Source organism: Hyperolius riggenbachi, chromosome 2 (assembly GCF_040937935.1).
Source record: "Hyperolius riggenbachi isolate aHypRig1 chromosome 2, aHypRig1.pri, whole genome shotgun sequence".
NCBI classification, from domain to species: domain Eukaryota; kingdom Metazoa; phylum Chordata; class Amphibia; order Anura; family Hyperoliidae; genus Hyperolius; species Hyperolius riggenbachi.
Genome location: NC_090647.1, coordinates 350,752,153 through 350,771,659, shown reverse-complemented (window position 1 = coordinate 350,771,659; position 19,507 = coordinate 350,752,153).

Sequence of the window (19,507 nt, the reverse complement as noted above, 5' to 3'; positions counted from 1 at the left end):
GGCGGCCAGGCAACTGGTATTATTGAAAAGGAAATATGGCAGCCTCCATATATGTCTCACTTCAGGTTCCCTTTAAAGTCTTTGAGCAGTCTCCATTGCAGTTCGCACTAATACCACATATGTTATGTGTAAGAAACTATATGTTTCACAACACACCTTTATTCTGGCACCAGCAATTCATTAGTAAGAGCTGCAAACACGACTCATCACAGCAACACAGCATAGGAGATAGAACTTCTTTAGGCGTCTTCCAAGTTCCAAAGTGTTTATTCAGTAAACAGATATACAGATACAGTTCGTTACATCTTAGCAAAGCAGATTCTTTGAATCCAGTCTAAGCCTTTTTACTAAAATGATGGTATTGGCTATATCTTTTACAGAAGTTACGACAAAATAAGGCATTCACCCGCATGATCACTTCTTGGTGTAATTGAGGAAAAAGAAAAAGTCAACTTAACTAAAGCAGTATTTCAAAGATTATGTAAACTAATGTTTACCTTTTTTGTTTCAGGTATTGAAAAATTGGACTGGAATAATCAAAAACAGCAGGTAGTACATTTGATTGGAATTGTGCCAAATGATATACAGTTTGCACTATATTTTCATACAAGATATAGTGAGTTTTTTTTATTTTTTGACTAATTATATTTTTTTTGACCTCCTAAGTTATGATTTAATAGCATATTTTCCTTTAAAATTAGATTTATGGCATCATATGATTTACACACTTTTTTCTATAAACTATGCTGACATGGCTGTCCCCCTGGGACACAGGAGAGCGATCGGCTCTCATAGGTTGAAGCCTATGACAGCCGATCGCCGTCATTGGCTGGCTGGGGGGGGAGGGAGGTAGTTCAGGGGGAAGAAACAATGTTGGTACCTGCTGACGTTGTTTTGAACAATCCTTCAGGGCAAAGGTTAGACGTCGACCTATCAGGCACAGAAAAATTCAGCACCTCCTGTCACAGTGCCCCTAGTGGCCGTACTGCAAAATGCCTTCCAATCGGTTTCAGCACACAGACCATGCAAGCTGTGGTCGCACTTGGTGCGCAGAAACCGCTTGAATTTTGGCAGTGGAATGGAGCCTGCGAGTTACGGTAATTACAAATTACACACTATTTTAGGGTATAACTGCCACCACCTCTGTTACCATAGGACAGAGGAGCCCACTGACTGGCTAAGTCTAGACCTGCAAATAAAACTGTTAAACACACTCGATTCTGTCTAGCTAGCAACAATAGTAGCATCTCTTCAGAGACCCGGGTTCAGTTTCTGTGTGGCTGAATAATAGGGTAGCGGAATAAACAAACTGACGTTAGCGTCGGTTTGTTAAAATGCAATATAAATAATTAATATATACACAAAATTATTAAAATCAACAATTATAGAAACATTAATAGCCAGTATGAAAATAAAAAGGGAGAAAATACTTAGTTCGTGGAAATATGTCCTTTCTGGGAAAACCTGTAAAGTTCCTGGTTTCAGTTCAGTTCAGTCAGGAGCAAAGTTCAGACAAGATGGCCACCACTGTTCCCCAAAGTGGCAGCATGCTCCCATGAAGGTGGAATGTGGAGGAATGAGGGAGGAGTCCCTCGCAGACAGTTGGTTTTGAACAATGTACATCTTTGGGTAGAGTCTCAGGTCCAGCCCAGGGGCTGGACAGGAGCGGTTAAGCTCCTGGGTGGGTTTCCCATGACAACAAATTAGTTATATCTCGGCTTACGCTTTCCGCACACACGACCATCACAGATTCATATTCCTCAGAATATGCCAGTTCCTATGATACCAAACTTAGGCATGTTTGCATGCCCGGTTACAAAACAGTGGAATCCCTCGAGTTCTGGTTATGCCAGTGGCCCCAATTTAATATCAAAATACTCACAAGATACGGACCAGCAGAATGAGATAACTTTCACATTTCTCACCACCTGGATGGTATTCATTAAACATGCTCAAAATCCAACTCCATGCTTTCCTTTTCTGGCTGAACGGCTGCGGCCCGTCTGTGGGAAGCAGTTCTTTGAATAGGTTCACCATTTGGTGAGCCTATTGACATCTATCTGAGGTAATTTAAAGTAAACACTAGCCTCTTGGAGACAAGCATTGTTCCTGTTCATTAGCAAATCAAAAGACACCCTACACCTAAGTTACTGCTAGTTCTCTGCTGAGAGGAAGAGAGAGCCTAGATTGACTGCAGATGCTAATTACAAAATCACAGGCACCAGGCTTCCTGCCAGCTGTAAAAGGAGTGAAAAAAAAAAACAACAACTGCCTTTTACTAAGGAATGTCATTCTCTGATCGCTGCAATGACTGGCAAATCTAAAGAAGAAAGCAATCGGGGAATCGACTTTGCAAATCCTTCCAATTCACCTGCGTTTCTCACGGCTGTTCTGTGACACCTCCCCTATAAAACAATGACATAGTCCGTCCACCCTCAGTGCGTTTAGCTAAGTACCGACAGGTGAACATTCCACTAACCCATAACCGTGCAACTATCTACACAGACAATTAACACCCCGGTGGGATCGTTGCCCTTAAGGATTGTTCAAATCAACGTTAGCAGGTACTAACATTGTTTTTTTCCTACAATCCTTCAGGACAAAGGTGAGATGATTAACAAGTAATACAACCTCAGGGTGGGACCACTGCTTGGAGAACCTTTCTACCAAACGCCTGGTCATGTGCAGACATTGCATCAATTCGGTAATGACGGGTGAATGTAGAAAAGCTTGACCACGTTGCTGCTTTACATATTTGCTCAGGCGAAGCCCCTACATTATTAGCCCAAGAAGCTGCCATAGCTCTAGTAGAGTGAGCTTTAAATGAGGCAGGAGCCTCACTTCCCATTAATCTGTTAGCTTCTATAATAGCTAACTTAATCCAATTACCTATAGTAGATTTAGAAGCGCTCTGTCCTACAGTTTTCCCTGAAAATAAAACAAATAAGGAATCTGTCTTCCTGACATCTGAAGTTGTGCTCAAGTATTCCAGAACACATCTTCTAACATCTAATGAGTGAAAAATCCTCTCTTTTTCACACTTTGGATTCACACAGCAGGTAGGCAAAATAATATCTTGCGACCTATGAAACCTAGACATAACTTTCGGACAAAATTTTGGCTCCGTCTGTAACACTAACCTATCCTGAAAATAAGGACTTTTCATAGACAAAACCCTTCTGGCTGTAGTGATGGCTACTAAAAATACAGTCTTTAATGTAAGAAATGTAAAAGAACTGTCCTTTAGCGATTTAAAAGGATCTTTGGACAGTCCCTTTAAAACCACAGATAAATCCCAAGGAGAAACGTATGGTTTGTAAACTGGCAGTTTCCTAGAAAGAGCCTTCAGAAATCTCACTATCAAAAGGAGAGGAAGACAAGGGGATACCTGAAAAAGCAGATAAGGTAGCAATCTGCACTTTAAGCGTACTTACAGAAATATTTTTATCCCAACCGTCCTGAAGAAAATCCAGGACTGCTGGGACTGACAAGCTATCAAACTTAGAACCAGATAACCAAAGATGGAAAGTCTTCCAGTATTTCAGATAGATCCTCCTAGTAACTTCTTTACGGCTACCAATCAGTGTAGAGGCCGCCTTGCCAGATACTCCCAACTTTTTGAGTAAAGTTAAATTCAGGATCCAGACTGACAGATTCAATCTGTCTGGATGTGGATGCCACAGGTTCCCTTGCAACAGTAGGTCTGGCCTGCGAGGAAGTCTCCAAGGGTCTTCTGATACTAATGCTGCATACACACTTGAGATAAAAGTCTCTGGAAAAGGCAAGATCACAGACCAATTATACCCCATTCCATGTAGTATGAGAGCCATACCTTCACAGTCTATTCTATGGAGCTGCACTCCCCATCAGATAAAATCTTTGCAAGATGCTGCACACAAAGATGCCCGTACACATTCAAAAGATCATTATCTGCAAAAGATCTCTTCCTGCAATAGATCCATTCCTTCAAAATGCATTCATAGTCTATGAGATCTGCAGATCCTCATACACACCTTGTTTAACAGACTTCATCTGCATATCTGGCAATCATCTGCAGATCTGAAAATCCATCCTGGTGGATCTGATCTGCAGATGATCTGCAGATGATTGCCTGCTAAACAAGGTGTGTATGATGATCTGCAGATCTCATAGACTATGAATGCATTTTGAAGGAATGGATCTATTGCAGGAAGAGATCTTTTGCAGATAATTATCTTTTGAATGTGTACGGGCATCTTTGTGTGCAGCATCTTGCAAATATTTTATCTGATGGGGAGTGCAGCTCCATAGAATAGACTGTGTAGAGTATGGCTCTCATACTACATGGAATGGGGTATAATTGGTCTGTGATCTTGCCTTTTCCAGAGACTTTTATCTCAAGTGTGTATGCAGCATAACCTCCTGAGAGCTGAAAACCAACTCCTTCTCAGCCACCAAGGTGCAATCAAAATCATCCGATTTTGACAACCTCTCCTTTTGCTGACTGCCAGAATCAAATTGAGGAGGAGGAAATCCTGGAAAGTTCCACCCTTGAATGAATGCATTCACCCCCAGGCTTTGTTCTCTTGGATTGAGAGAGAAGAAACTCTGAATCTGGGCATTATCTTCTGTTGCAAACAGATGGATTGACTGTGTTCCCCATCATTTTGTGATGTCTGAACACCTCCCTGTTTAGAGACCATTCTGATGACAGAACCCTGCTTCTGCTCAGTTTTTCTGCCTCTATATTGAGTGTTCCCTTGAGATGAACAGCTCAAGGATAACATTCTTTTCTGCCGAGACAAGATCTCCTCCGCTTCCTCCGGCAACAACAGGGATCTCGTGCTTCCCTGTTTGTTGATAAATGCTACTGCCATAACATTGTCCAACTGGATAAGAACATTGGACTGCAACAGTATCGATTGCGCCTGAAATAAAGCCAGCTTTACTGCTCTTAATTCCCTCCAGTGCGATGTCCTTTGAGACTTTTGAGAATTTTGTCCATTTCTCCTGAAAGGCTCGGTTAGCTATATGAGCTCCCCAGCCCCAAGTGCTTGCATCCGTAGTTATTACCTTGTCTACAGGCTCCTTCCAAGGCCTTCCCTTCACAAGGTTGGAGTCCTCCAACCACCATTGCAGAGACAACACAACAATTTGAGGGATTGTGACTTTGAAATCTAATGTTTGTGGACGACCGTCCCAATTTTCTAGAAGAAAACTCTAACTTCCTGATGTGCGCCAGCGTCCATTGAACTGCCACCATTGTGGATGACATTAATCCAAAAACAGACGAAAACATTCTTAGGGAAACTCTGTTTTCCCCTGTAATGATTTCACTGCAAAACTTGTCTTTAGAATTTTTTCTGGAAGGAAGGAAAATCATCTGTTTTACTGAATCCACTAACATGCCGAGAAAGGGAGTTCTCTGACTTGGAATCAGAGAGGACTTCTCCAGGTTAATAATCCAACCTAGGGATTGGAGATGTTCCGATACCAGATTCAAATGGCTATTCAGCTGTTCTGCTGAACTTCCTAGAATAAGCAAGTCGTCTAAATACGGAATGATTAAAATCGACTGTTCCCTTATCGGAATGAATGCTTCTCCCAGAACCTTTGCGAACATTCTTGGGGCAGAAGTGATCCCAACCGGAAGGCAAACAAACTGGTAGTGTTCTACCATCCCATTTATTCTTACTGCAAAACTTCGGCACATGCCAAATTGCCAATATGCATCTCTTAGCTCTAGAGATGCCATAACGACCCCTGGAAACAGTAACTCCCTTACTGAAAAGATGGATTTCATCCGAAACCTTTTTTCATAAATGGATTCAGGCTCTTTAACTTCAGAATCAGGCGAAACTTGCCCGACTGCTTTTTTACTACAAAAATAGTCGAATAGAAACCCTTCTTTTGTTCTTTTACTATCACAGGATGAATTACATTCTGTTTTAGCACGTTTTGCAATATACTCAGAATCTCTGGAACCAGAGTGGGATCTCTTGGGGCCTTAGAGACCACGAATCTTGACGGTGGAGGGAGGGCAAACTATTTGGTAATCAAACTTTATTGTCTGGCGAATAAATTGATTTTTTGCCACTTTTGCCCACCCGAGAGAGAAGTATTTTTAGCTTTCCCCCCACCGCCTGACATGAGTCATTGCAGTGATGAGCGAAAATGCAAATATTCTTTTCGCCGAATTTTCGCGAAAATAAGTACTATTTTCGCTTCGAAAGGCGAAAATTCGCCGAATATTTTCGCATTAATTTTCGCCTAAAGTCCGTTTTTTCGCGTTGAATTTCTAAGCCCCCTTACAAGCTAGAATCACCAAATTTGCAGGGTATATTAAAGAGATATGTGGGTACAAGAGGAAAATGAAATTTTTCAAAAAGATCTTATAGTTTTTGAGAAAATCGACTTTAAAGTTTCAAAGGAAAAAAGTATACATTTAAAGGCAGTAAATGACAGTTACTGTAGCAAACCTAGCAGTAGTGTAAATTTACTAATATCAAAAGAAAGGGCCAAGTGTAAGTGCCATGGGCTAAGTGTCAAGTGCAAACTGCCAAGTGCAAAGGGCCGAGTGCCAAGTGCAAAGGGCCAAGAGCCAAGAGCAAGTGCCAAGTGCAAACTGCCAAGTGCAAAGGGCCAAGTGCCAAGTGCAAAGTGCAAACGGCCAAGTGCAAGTGCAAAGGGCCAAGGGTCAAATGAAAAGGAAGTGCAAAGGGCCAAGTGCAAAGAGCCCTTGGCTCTTGGCCCTTTGCCTTTGCACTTGGCCCTTTTCATTTGACACTTGGCCCTTTGCACTTGCACTTGGCCCTTTGCACTTGGCCCTTTGCCTTTGCACTTTGCCTTTGCACTTGGCCCTTTGCACTTGCAATTGGCCCTTTGCCTTTGCACTTGGCCCTTTGCACTTGGCCCTTTGCACTTGGCCCTTTGCACGTGCAATTGGCCCTTTGCACTTGGGCCTTTGCACTTGGCCCTTTGCCTATGCACTTGCCCTTTGCACTTGGCCCTTTGCACTTGGCCCTTTGCACTTGGCCCTTTGCACTTGGCCCTTTGCACTTGGCCCTTTGCACTTGGCCCTTTGCACTTGGCCCTTTGCACTTGGCCCTTTGCACTTGGCCCTTTCTTTTGATATTAGTAATTTTACACTACCTCTAGGTTTGCTTAAAGGGATACTGTAGGGGGGGGTCGGGGGAAAATGAGTTGAAGTTACCTGGGGCTTCTAATGGTCCCCCGCAGGCATCCTGTGCCCGCGCAGCCACTCCCCAATGCTCCAGCCCTGCCTCCAGTTCACTTCTGGAATTTCAGACTTTAAAGTCTAAAAACCACTGCGCCTGCGTTGCCATGTCCTTGCTTCCCCTGATGTCACCAGGAGCACACGGCACAAGCACAGACCATACTGGGCCTGCGCAGTATGCTCCTGGTACCATCAGCGGGAGTGAGGACACGGCAACGCAGGCGCAGTGGTTTTCAGACTTTAAAGTCTGAAATTCCAGAAGTGAACCCGAGGCGGGGCCGGAGCATTGGGGAGTGGCTGCGTGGGCACAGGATGTCTGTGGGGGACCATTAGAACCCCCGGGTAACTTCAACTCATTTTACCCCGACCCCCTCCAACAGTATCCCTTTAAGTAACTGTCATTTACTGCATTTAAATGTATACTTTTTTCCTTTGAAACTTTAAAATCGATTTTCTCAAAAACTATAAGGTCTTTTTGAAAAATTTCTTTTTCCTCTTGTACCCACATATCTCTTTAATATACCCTGCAAATTTGGTGATTCTAGCTTTTAAGGGGGCTTAGATATTCAACGCGAAAAAAAAGGACTTTAGGCGAAAATTAATGCGAAAATATTAATGCGAAATTTCGCCCTTTGAAGCGAAAATAGTAGTTATTTTCGCGAAAATTCGGCGAAATCGAAAATGGGATTTTCGATGCGAAAATGGCTTTGGCGAAAATTCGCAAGCAACACTGAGTCATTGGGATTTTGACTGGATCTCCAGAGCTTTAGACTTAAAGCCCCCTTTCCTGGACTTGTCAAAAGTCCATCTCCTGCTTTTACTTTGATCCTAAGGGGCGTTCACATCTAAAATCGCAAAACGTTTTGCGGGAGTCATTTTCCTGCGATTAACGTGGAAAAATCACTGGACTCTGCGGCGGTTTTGGAGCGATCGTGATTAGCGTGCTATGCCTGCTAATCACGATCGATAAACGCTAATCGCAAATCGCCGGCAAACCACTGCATGTAACACGTTTGCAGTTAACGATAACCGCAAACGCGGCAGTGAGAACACTGCCATGTGTTACATGCTGTAGCGGTTTTTACAAAACCGCTAGCGTTTGCCTTGAGCGGGAATTGCGCGATTCCCGATCAAGTGAGAACGGGCCCTTAGAGGCATCTTCCTGATCACCCCTTGGCTTACGAAAAAAACTTTAGTTGCAACTATTTGGTTTTTTTTTTTTTTGGAAAAACTTTTTTTATTCGATGTTCTTTCCAAAGCTGAATCCAGCTCTGGTCCAAATAACAATTCACCTGAAAAAGGTACACCACACAGCCTGTTTTTGGATGAGATGTTACCATCCCATGTTTTAAGCCACAGAGGTCTACAAGAAACAATTAGAGCTGTTGACCTGGCATCTGTGCAGCAGCTAGACCGGGGAGGTGAAGGTTACCTTTGCCTTTGCCCCGGGGCCCTATTGGGGGTTAAACCGGCCTGAGCGAAGCAACACAAAGATAACAAAAAGCATGCTTCGCTGCAACTAAAAACATGCACATTTTCTGATAACACACAGCATGCCTCTGGATTCCACCATACGGAACTGCTAACACGCCACTGTGAGGGCTCAAACCCACTAGAAGCCTTTTGCAAGCGCTAGTGATTTTTTAAAGCTTTTGCTAATGCAATGCTATGGGGGATTTTTCTAAAATCACATGGCTCAAGTGGGATCACACCCATAGCATTACATTAGCAAGAGATTTTCAAATCACAAAGCGCTCAGAAAAGCGCTCCCAGTGGGTTTCAAGCCTGAAGCATACTTTTCATTGACTGTATGCAATGCAACATGCATGCATAACATCATATGGTACGACTTTTCTGTTACGTGCCTGTTTGTACTGGGAACGCAATGCAACTCCCACTGTGAATGTAGCCTTCCTCTGCACTCCAAAGTGGTTTCATTTTCCAGTGTAACAGTTGAATATGTGATTGTAAGATTAAAGGAGAAGTGAAAGTTACATCAAGTCACATCCTGCTAAAAAGCAACTGGGGCTTCACAACACACATAAATCCACTAAGGGCCCATTCACACTTACATACGCAAAACGGCAGCGATTTTTTACCGGCGTTTTGCGGAAGTGATTTTTCAGCAAAAAAAAAAAAAAAAAAATCACTGAACACTGCAGTGATTTTTTTCGCAATCGCGCTTAGCGCTTCTATAGCACTGAAACGCGATTGCCGGGAAATCGCCTGAAAATGGTGCAGGCGAAGCGTTTGCGTATTTGGGCGATTTGAGGCGATTAGCCCGTATGGTTTTATTACACTTGCGCTTTTAAAAAGCGCTAGCATTTGAGCGTTTTGCCGAAATGGCGGCAAAACGCTGTGGTGTGAATGGGCCCTAATAAGTTGCTCATTTGTGTACCATTTTGATAAAATCCTTTTTTTTTTATACGAGGAGAAATGATGTATTTGCATCTCATGGATCATCCCTAGAAGAAATGCTATGCAATGTGCACATTATTGCACACGTTATCCAGAAACGCCTCGTAAAAAATAGGTTTGAATAATGTGATCCGTTACAATGCTGAGAACTGAACAGGCCAATAGAATTGTATGGGCAGTGCATTCTTATAGGAAACCCTAGGTGAGAGGGATATGGAGTCTGACATGTTTATTTCCTTTTAAAAAATCTTAAAATAATACAGATTTCCTGGCAGTCCCCTGCTGATCATCTGCCTCTAAGGGCTGGGACCCACTAGAGCGTTTTTAGAGTGTTTAGGGATCGCTTTGAATTGCTAGCGATTTCCCTAAACGCTCTGCCAAAGTAAATGGATGGGGCAGATTCCACTACAGCCATTGTGATTAGGCAAATCGCAATCACAGAACATGCAGCATTTTTGAAGCGCTTCCATTCTAATGTATTGTATAGGAGCAAGGAAACGCTCCCAAAACTGCTTACAAAGCGATACCCCAAATTGCTAGCAATGGCGCTTTATAGTGGGTCCCAGGCCTAATACTTTAAGCCACAGACCCTGAACGAGCATATGCAGATCAGGTGTCTATTACAAGCTGCATGCTTGTTTCAGGTGTGTTAAACCCTACTGACCAGAAAGATCAGCAGGACTGCAAGGCATCTGATATTTTTTAAAAGGAAATAAACATGGCAGCCTCCAAAGGTCTTCCACTTTGGGCACCTTTTATGCAGCGACGCAGTGAGGGCTGGAACCCACTAGCGTGCTTTTCTGTGCGTTTAGGGATCGCTTTAAAATGCTAGTGATTTCCCCAAACACTCTGCCAATGTAAATAAATGTAACAAATTCCACAGAAGCAATTGTGATGAGCAAAATTGCAATCTCAGGACATGCAGCATTTTGGGAGCATATGCGCTTCAATATAAAGCAGTCTTTCTCAACCAGGGTTCCTTGAGGACACTGCAGGGGGTCCTTGGCATTTTCCCCCTTTGAGAGGGAAGAATAATAGAGCACATAATAGGGGGTACTGTAAAAAGAAGCACTAAATTGGGGGTCAGAATAATAATGAGCACAGTATAATGAGTGGCAGTGTTATAGGAGTTATGCTGCGTACACACTTGTGATAACGATCGCTCGTCCGACAATTGCATAAAGTTCTTTCCGTCGCGATCAGAAGCGATCATTAAGGAGAGCGAGGAAAGTGCAATCATTGCACGAGCAAATTTTCCAACAAGTTGGATCCTATCGCGCGATCCTCGCTGTTAAAGAAAGGTGTGTACAGCAATTGTGCGAGAACGATCGTTACAGAATGTAGTGCGCAACTGCGCATATTGCTGGAACCTACGTATTTCCGGTGTATTGTGTTTGGCAATGATCGTTCTGTGAGAATTTTGAAAAAAAAAAAAAACGATCAATCTTGCTGTAAAACCAAATGTTTTGTAAAACATTAATTACGTCATATCCGTGTGCGCACGCAACCATTCTTCACTGATCGTTCGTTTCTGCAATAACAATCGCTGCGCTACATTCTCAGTTGCCTAATTTGCATTTACTGCTCGTCCAACTATCGTTCATCGCGGAACTATCGTTCCTAACGAACGATCGTTATCGCAGGTGTGTACATACCATTAGTGAAAGCCCCACCTACTTTTAAAGACCAGTCCTCCAGAAAAATAAATGCAGGGGTTCCTCCAGATTAAAAATTTGTCTGCAAGGGTTCCTTAAGATCCAAGAGTTATTTGCAGGGTTTCTCCAGGGTAAAAGGTTGAGAAAGGCTGATATAAAGTCTATAAACGCTTGCAAATAACTCATGAATTGCTACACAGCGATTTGTGAGTGATTTTAAATTACTGCAAACTGTAAAAAAAATAAAAATAAAGGCTCAAACAGAATTAAAATCGCTAATCACTATCACAATCGCTGGCAAAAAGCTTACACTTAAAATCACTACCAAAAATCACCAGAAAACGGTCATGAAATAGCTTACCAAATGCTAACAAAAACGTTAGCGATTTGCGACTTGTAGTGTGTTCCAGGCCTGAGTGTAATATGAAGCATAGAACTTTAGCAGTGCTCTAAACCTTTCCTTACTCCACAAAAGAGCTGAGCCACAGTAGTAATTGCTTAAGCACTAATCACAACAATCACCTCTGTGGGATCACACCCATTGGCTTTCATTAACCTGGCATTTTCTACTGAAAGTGCGCTAGTGGGCCCCAGCCCAAAGAGGCTTTATTTAATGCTGCCTTACATTAGAAAGAGCCTTTTCAAATCACTAGCGCTTAGAAAAGGTTGCTAGTAGGTTTAAGTGCTCAGTCTTAGTTGAGAAGGATTTTTCAACTACCAGACAATAAAAGAAGACAGGGAAATATGGATGGTAACTCAAACAGCAACAACAAGCCAAACAGATACACACTTTCCTTTCAGATAAAAGTCAAACACAACTTTAACCTCCTGACTGCTGTTACTTTATCTTATTATGGGTCCCCATATCTATGGTGATTTGTCTGTGTAAACATGAATGCGAGAAGGCACTCTTGAAATAACTTGCGTTTTCAGCACTTGCCAGAAAAAAAAATCCTTAAAAATAAGCTATTCCTAATTAACGTCGATATTACTTCCCATGCTTTATTTACACTACGTTGCTGCTTGTCAGATTTTATATATTTCCCAAATCCTTTATTTTAAGGGTGCTATACTGGAATCCTCAAACAGTTTAAATTACCTAAGCAGCCATCTTCAGACTCAGTAGTTTCATCAAAGTAAACTGCTTCTGAATACTATTAGTTGTGCATTCTCCTAATTCAAAATCTGTCTACAATTTTGGAATGGCAGGGGCTGAACCTCAGCTCTGCTTGGGCTAATCAGATACAGGAGCTGTCCGTTAATTAACTGGCAGCTGAATTAATCAGATGTCAGTTAATAGATTGCTCCAGAATCCTGCTTATCTGATTAGATCTTGCAAAGTTTCAGTTCTACAAATTCCAGTTGCTGTGGAACCCATATTTGCATATTACTTATGGGCAATCTTTAGGCCTGATCCACACTACAAGTGCTTTTGTGAGCGCTTGCGTTTGATTAGCACTTGCTGAGCGCTTGTAAAATAAATCGCTCCCATTCCCTTTCTTTAAAATCGCAGTAAAAATTGCAGCGATTGCATACACATAAAATGTACACGATCGTGGCAATTGTTACCACGATTTTAATGAAAGTGAATAGATTGCTATTATGCTGTAAAATAATGCAGTCCTCAGTTGGGTTATATTGAAACAGGATGGGGGTTACTGAATGGTCAGTAAATTAGAAGTCATGTCATTGTAATCTCATTCAAGCGCCTACTGTGGGCACCCTCAATTTGATCTGATGTGACCCAGATGAGAAACTTAAGCCTGGTACACACTTTCAATTATGATTGGCCAATCATTAACCAGTTTTACCCTCTCCATGTAGTATGAGGGTTAACAGATATTGACTATTATGAGCTAATTGGGCTCTATTCACAATAGGCAGTTCGGTAAAATCATTTAGGACAGTAAAATACCTCATGTGGTAGTTTACCCTCTTTTTTTCCTAATTCACTTAAGTTTTCCCCATGAAGCAGAAGTTTGGTAATTTACCTAACAAATATGCCTCAATTCACTAAGGCCCCGTTCACACCTAAAATCGCAAAATGCCAGCGATTACCGCTAGCATTTTGCGGGAGTGATTTTGCTGCGATTACTGTGGAAAAATCACTGGACACAGTAGCGTTTTGTTAGCAATCACGATTAGCGGTTCTATACATGCTAATCGCAATTGCTGAAGAATCTCTACCAAAACGCTGCAGGTTGCGCGTTTGAGATTGTCGCTAATCGCAAAACACCTGCGATCATGGCAGTGAGAACACCGCCATTGGATAACATGTGCCTAGCAGTTTTAAAAACCGCTAGTGGTTTGCAGTGATCGGGAATAGCGTGTCACTTACCAGCCTTCCAGAAGGCAAGCAGGGAGCTGTGTGTGTGACTCAGAAGTTTTCTGTTCAATGCAGCCCGTAATCCCTTTAGATGTGCTGCAGCCACCAGGGGGAGCTCTTCTGTATGATACAATACAAATATGCACATCTAATGGGATGCAGGGATACCTGCAGAATTGTCCTGCCTCCTCTAATTTGTTATGGTGAAAGACCCACCCAATACTCCATTGCATCAAAAATCAGAGTGAGAAGCAGGCTGTGTGGCTCTCTTGGTAAACTTTTAGCCGGTAAATGAGCTGTTTTCAGCATTACCGAATGCAGTAATGCTTTGTGAATAGAGCCCATTGGGCTCTATTCATAAAAGCTTACCGCAAGTTTTCCGCTCAAAACAGCGGATTTTCCCGTCCATTTAGCAAAGTGGGCATTCATAAAAGCTGTTCCCGCATGAAAATCTACAATCCCCCAGCAGAGCGAGAAATTTCCGCCTTCTCCAGTGTTTTTCTAGATTTATCTAGAAAAAAGTAACAAAATGGCCATTCATAAAGTTTAGAGGAAGCGGTATGTGGACGGGAAATACCGCTTCCTCTGATTTTGCAGATTACATACAAGTGAATGGGACAGACCTCCCAGAGAGAGCAGTGCACGGAGGGATTCTGCCGGCTGAAGTGTTTCCGCATGCCTTCCGACAGCTTACCACCAGCTTTCAGCGGGAGATCTCCGCTCTGCTATCGCAGCTGGCAAGATTTCTATGAATGACCTCCCAGAAGTGTAAAATACCGCTGCGGTATTTTACCTCCAGGATTTTTTCCGACTCAGAAGTTTTATGAATAGAGCCCATTGTGTAGGTAAAACCTCATACTACACGGAGGTGGTAAAATTGGTCAGTGATTGGCCAATCATAATTGAAAGTGTGTACCAGGATAAAGCCTAACCATTGAAAGGGAACCCGAGGTGAGAGTGATATGGAGGCTGCTGTATTTCCTTTTAACCAATAATGGTTGCCTTGCAGCCCTGCTGATCTCTTTGGTTGCAGTAGTGTTTGAATGACACCAGGAATAAGCATGCAGCTACTCAATTCACTAAAGGCAGTTCGGTAAAATACAGCATTCAGAATTTTTTTTTCCAAATTTACTAAAGATTTAGGTAGAAGTTTGGTAATTTACGCTTCAATTCACTAAGCCCTGCTCTGTATGGCCTCTTTTCTACGAACTGTTTGCAGTCAGTGAAATGCCTCTCAAACTCTCACAACTGCGTGCTGCTGCCTGGTAACTGCTTGCTGAGCACACAGCTCAACAGTTTGTGGAAAAGAGGCCTAGGTGTCACTTACCAGCTGTGGAGCAAGTGAGCAGTGAGGCAGGAAGCTGTGTGACTCCTCCTTTCCACGGACTGTTGAGCTTTGTGCTCATCAAGCAGTTACCAGGCAGCAACAAGCAGTGAGAGCTTGAGAGGCATTTCACTGCCTATCAACAGTTCGTGGAAAAGAGGCCTAAATAAGTCTGGGGTTTTGTCCAGTACATCCCCGACATCCCTTTTAGGCCTCTTTTCCATGAACTGTTTCTAGGCAGTGAAATGCCTATCAAACTCTCACAACTGCTCACTGCTGCCTGGTAACTGCTTGCTGAGCACACAGCTCAACAGTTCATGGAAAAGAGGCCTTAGATGCGGGGGGGGGAAGCGCTTCTGTATAAAAAGTCTCCCCTGCTCTGCTACAGTGAAGTCCCCCCTTCCCGGGTGTCTCAGAATGAGAAGCAGGGCTGTGTGGTTGGCGGTCAATGGTCTCTATTCACAATAAGCAGTTCAGTAAAATACCTCCTGCTGTATTTTACACTTTTTTCCCAAATTACCGAACAAACATGCCTCCATTTACTAAGCCCTGGTCGGTAAGTGTCACTTACCAACCTTCTAGCAGGGCAGCAAGCAGGCAGGGAGCTGTGTGTTTGACTCAGAGGTTTTCTGAACTGTGCATACGGGCGTCCCTTTAGATATGCTGCAGCCACCAGTGGGAGCTCTTCTGTATGCTACAATACAAATATGCACATCTAATGGGATGCAAGGATGCCTGCAGAATTGTCAGATTCTTCTGCATTGATACACTGAAAGACCCACCGGCATCCCTATTACATTCAATCAGCATGAGAAGCAGGCTGTGTGGCTCTCCCTATTTATTGCCTGGCTCACCCCAAAGGCTGTCTGTCAAGTTACCGCCAGGGGCGTAGCAATAGGGGGTGCAGAGGTAGCGACCGCATCGGGGCCCTTGGGCCAGAGGGGCCCCGAAGGGTCCACCCTTCATCACAGTATTAGCTCTCTGTTGGTCCTGTGCTGGTAATAATCACTTTTATAGATGCTTTGAATAGTAGTAATCCTTAAAACACTGTTCCCCATCTCCTTCTTGCAACTCTGACTCTGTGGTTGTCTTTGGCAGGTTTTGGTGCGCCAAATCAATTGTTATGTATAGAGTGCTTGGGGGGGCCCCATGTAAAACTTGCACCGGGGCCCACAGCTCCTTAGCTACGCCACTGGACTTACCGCACAGAGACAGCAGTGGGAGAGGCAGTTATCGGATGCTGTGAGCTGGAGAAAATTACCAAACACTTTTAGTCGGTAAATGACATGCGGAAATGTTTGTGAATTGACATTTCTTGGCATTTTACAGAAGTAATTACTGTACAAGTCAGTAATTTATCTCACTAGTCGGGAAAAGTGATTTTCTGTGTGGTGATGGGTTTAGTAAATTGTAACTTGGAAAGGTGATTGGTAAAAATCAGCTGGGTACTTATCCGTTAGCCGGGCGCATCCGGCAGGTGGCGCTAATTACTATTCCCCCTCCAGGCCGACATGGATAGTAGGGAAAGATGTAACTCTGGTGGAGTTTTGTCGCCACCTAGAGGATGCGCCCGGCTAACGGAAAAGTACCATCAGCTGTTTTGAGCATTACCGAATTCGGTAATGCTTTGTGAATAAAGCCCAATGTTACGCATGGAGAGAGGGAGTTATCAGCTGGTCAGAGCTAGAGAAAGATATTAAACACCTTTGCTTAATGTATCCATTGTGTAAATCTTTGGGAATTGCAGGTTGGGGTTTTTTTTGCATTTCTTGAGGTATTCACTGCATAAGTTGGTAGTTTACCTCACGAGTCTGTAATTGTAATTTTCTGCACAGTAATAGGTTTGGTGAATTGGAATTTGGGAAGGTGATTGGTAAAATCAGCATTACCGACTGTGGTAGGCCTCTTTTCCATAGACTGTTGATAGGCAGTGAAATGCCTCTCAAACTCTCACAACTGCTCACTGCTGCCTGGTAGCTGCTTGCTGAGCACACAGCTCAAAATTCTGTGGAACAGAGGCCTAAAAGTATTAGAGGCAGAGGATCAGCAGGATTGCCAGGCAACTGGTATTGCTTAAAAGGAAATAAATGGCAGCCTCCATATCTCTCTCATTTCAGTTGTCCTTTAACAGAAGATAATGTTAAATTTAATGAAGGTTTGCTGGATCACTTATAAGACCTCTTTTCCACGGACTGTTGATAGGCAGTGAAATGCCTCTCAAACTCTCACAACTGCTCACTGCTACCTGGTAACTGCTTGTTGCTGCCTGGTATCTCCTCACTGCTGCAGTGAGCAGTAATCAGTCAGCAGCAAGCAGTTGTGAGAGTTTGAGAGGCACTTCACTACCTATCAACTGTCCATGGAAAAGAGGCCTCAAGCTGTATAATTTTGCATAATCCTGCATGAACATGGATTAATTTCCATCTCATTGATGCTGAATTGACCAACCATTTGTAAGATAATTAAGCATTATTTATCCAAATTTGATTAACCCACAGAGATCTGGTTCTGCTTGAATTATTTCTGGTTCCTGTGAAGGAAAAACAAATCTCATATTTCCTGCTTCCTAAAAACAGACTATGGATGCAAGCTATACATTTAGTCAAGTGGAAAAAATGGGCATGTAAAATGGCATCCAAAATACCATGTTGACAGAAAGTAGGCTGCCCGATTTGCGTTTTTATTGTCACTCTGTTCAGAGAGTAGGTTTTCACATGGTTTTAAATTAAATCCATGAGCCTCTATTAAGTATTAGTGCTGTTCCGGAAAGATCTAATTCTGGTGGAGTTTTATCGCCACCTAGTGGATACGCCCGGCTAATGGAAAAGTACCCAAAATGCAAAGTGCTATCGCTAGAGTTTTTAATTAGCACTTTGTAAGCAATTTCATGAACGGTTTCCAGCGATTTTAAAAAGTGTAAGCTTTTTGCCAGCGATTGTGATATGGATTTGCGATTAGCCATTTTTTTTTTTTTTAAAGATTCTTTTATTTTTGAAAAAGATTTTCAGATAATACAAACATACAATGAAAGTGACACACAGTGCCAAGCATGGCATGGGGCCATGAAACCGAGAATAAACCTGGCATTATGACAAATAGACTGTTCTAGAGCAATGAACAAAGTATAATATATTGAGCCACAAACCAGCGTGGTTCATCATAACATAATAGAACATTAAATAACAAAAATAGAACTGCTTAAGAACTAAGTAGTCCTTATAGAAGGCAAGGTCTCTCCATTAATTATAAAGAGATTGGAAAGACAGCCCTGGGCCCATAGGGAACATTCACCAGTGGCTGTCGCCATATATAAGATCTGTATAGAGAGCACATGTACCTATAGATTGTTGTCTACATTAACAAGAGCGGTTCAGAAAATTAGGGCCTGCAGCATTTTTTAGATCCGGGGACCAGAACGTATCCGTACCAACAGACGCATGTTTATGGATCCAAAGGTTAACGTTGGATCCATTTACATCCGTTCCGTTTGTACAGTATACGTTCCGGTTCCGATCCGCAAAAAAAGCTAATGTGAACTGGGCCTTATATACTTTATATTGAAGCGCAAACGCTCCCAAAATGCTACATGTCCTGCGATTGTGATTTTGCTAATCGCAATCGCTACTGTGGAATTTGTTATTTATTAATATTGGCAGCAGGGGCGTTCCTAGGGTCCTTGGAGATCAGTGGCACCTGGGGGCACTAGGCGGGGGCTATGTGCGGCGCGCGCAGCGCGCCGCGGCAAAAAATGGGCGTGGTCATGCAGTGAGTGGGTGTGGCCATGGGTGGGGCCAATCGTACATTAGATTAGGACAGTGGTGGCAAACTTTTTGGAGGCCCAAACTGCAACCCACAAGTCACTTATCTATCGCAAAGTGGCAACAGCAATTTAAACTAAATACTATACAAACCAGGGGCGTAACAATAGACCCTGCAAGGGTTGCAGCCGCAGGGGGGCCCCATCCTGAGAGACTGACAACTAAGGGCAAGGAGAGAAAAAAACTTTCTGCTCTCTGCACAATTGTTCTAATGACTGCATCTGCTCAGCCACTGATAATGAATCCTACAAAGTTTGGCAGACAATGATTTGTAGACAGTCCCTATTCATTGTGCAGCAGGCTCTTCTGTACAACGTCCAGCCCCCAACCTCTCTACCTCTCCCTGAGTGCTCTGTCCTGGTGGAAGGGGGCCCCATCCAAAGTTTTGCAGGGGGGCCCAGTGATTTCTAGTTACGACCCTGATACAAACGTTTTAACACATACATGAACATTATGGAAAATCCAAGTTGAAAAACTGAAAAGATAAACAATTTCATCCATCCTACTCCTGAAAAAATATATTCATTTTTTTAGAACCTCCCAGTTTTATTTTCTGTTTTAAAAAGGTAAAAAAGTAGGTTTAATGCTATTGTCTCATATGATGATGATTCAGCTTTTCCCATAGTCTCGCAGTTAGCAATCATGTGACCCCCAACAAGACAAATTCAGCAATCATGAGGCCTCCCATCAAGACAAATTCAGAAATCATGAGGCCCTTATCAAGACAAATTCAGAAATCATGAGACCATC